Consider the following 2,061-nt stretch of genomic DNA (forward strand, 5'->3'; position numbering starts at 1 on the left):
GAATGCCTGTGCTCAATAAAATAATGCCAAAAACTTTCCAAATTTTATTAAAAACATGAACATAAGCATCCAAAAAGCTCAATGATGTACAAATAAGATGAACTCAAAGAGAAACACATGGAGACATATTATAATAAAACTTTCCAATGACAAAGACAAATAGAGAATTTTGAAGGTGGCAAGAGAAAAAAACACATTATGTACAGGAGAATTCAACGAGATTACCAAAGATTTCTCCTTAGAAACTTTAACACCCAGGAAGCAGTGAGCTGATATATTCAAATTACTAGAATAAGCAATAACAACAACAATACAAAAACAACAACAGCAACAAAGCTGTCAACCCAGAATTCTATCCAGCAAAACTGTTCTTCAAAATGGAGGGAGAAAAAAAGGCATTCCTAGATAAACAACACCTTAAAGAATTTGTGACCATTAAACTTGCCCTGTAAGAAATGCTCATGGAAGTCCTTCATGTTGAAATAAAAGATCACTAGACTGTGACTTGAAGCCATATGAAGAAACTAGGATTAACAGCTTTATTATTTTCAAATATGAGAAAATGTTATATTGTTTTGGTTATTCATGTCCTCTCAACAGACAACTCTACTGACAAACACAAAATGAAATAAAATATTCTTCCGTGGTCTGTCCAGTCATTGAAATAAATACACAGTCTACTTTTTGCTCTTCATGGAAATCTGAATTTACATGGCTAAGTATATGAGAGTCCAAAATGGGGTCCAGGCAGTACATACCAGCTTATTTTGTGAGAGATCATCAGATAAGAGGACGGGATAAAATAAAAAGTACTTGTTCTCCTGCAGCAGTGGACCACCAAGATGCCAGATATGTGGGACAACTGTGGATGCACCTGAAAAATTAACTTGTGTAGAATATCTTTACAACAACGCTCTGGGTTTCCTAGAAGCAATAAATTGGAGGGAAATATATATTATTTAATTTGTTTGGATTAATAATAGGAAGCCTAATTTAAACTTGCTAAAACAATGAGAAAATTTATTATCTCACAGAACTAGAAATAGAGCAAGTTTCTAAACTCATTGAAGAGATGGTGATGAGGTGATCACAGTCATTGGTTTTATCTGTCTCGACTCTTCTATCCTCAAGACTGTCTTTATTCTAAGACTAGTTGCCCTCAGGGTTACCAGGGGACTGCCAGCAGCAATCAGTAGTATAGGTTTACTCATATTCCCAAGGGCCCTTACTAAAAAGCAAGAAAGAACTCTCCCATAAGCTCTCAGAAGACTTCTCAAATCATATGATTGTGAATAAATCCCATGTCTATTTTCCAATCAATCACTGACAAGTGAAAAGATAAATACTATGATTGATTTAGACTAAACAGCTAACTTAGTTTCTACTAAGTTATATAAACTGCACAGAAAGGGGTATATATTTAGAAAAAAATGGTTCATTTCTACTAAGAAAATGGAAGAAGGGATATGAAAGGTGGCTGGCTGAGCAACTATCCAAATCCAATGTTATAAGCTTTTTGATTATCCAAAAACTTGAAGTAGAGTCACTGCTACTGCTACTGGAACTGATTACACTTTTAGACCATTTTTTCTTGGTCTTTCTTTCTACACTGGTTGCTCCAATGCCAATAAACATGACGGGGGAAGAAAGCTCCTTCGTTGTAATAATAATCTGTTTTCTTTTTCTTTTAAAATTGTCTTTAGTTCTACTGTCCTTGAGGGCCTATGTAGGTATTTTCTTTTTCATGCACATTCATAAGTCCAATGTCCAAATTCCAAGCATTTCTGACATCTTACATGTTGCTTATTTTCTTCATTACCCTCATCTCTGGGCTATGAGCTGATGCATGGGAGTCACCATCTTAGCAAAAAAAAAAAAAATAAGTAATGCTTTTGCTGTCAACTCAGAACTTTTAACCTTCAGTTGGATCTTAAGGAGGAGAGTTTCTGGTAAATTGTCAAGATTTCACTTGAAACTTGAAAAGAGAACCACTCTAGAAATAAGAGCATCTAGAAACAGAAAAGCCACATTAAATCTGGACTATCTCAATCTAGGACTACA

At 34.7% G+C, this 2,061-nt stretch overlaps 1 pseudogene; it reads right to left on the bottom strand.

The window, feature by feature from the left end:
- Positions 1-1,576: 1,576 nt before the first annotated feature.
- LOC105738665 lies at positions 1,577-1,860 on the bottom strand (annotated as a pseudogene).
- Positions 1,861-2,061: the final 201 nt, after the last annotated feature.

The sequence above is a fragment of the Nomascus leucogenys genome, chromosome 6, assembly GCF_006542625.1.
Source record: "Nomascus leucogenys isolate Asia chromosome 6, Asia_NLE_v1, whole genome shotgun sequence".
NCBI lineage: Eukaryota > Metazoa > Chordata > Mammalia > Primates > Hylobatidae > Nomascus > Nomascus leucogenys.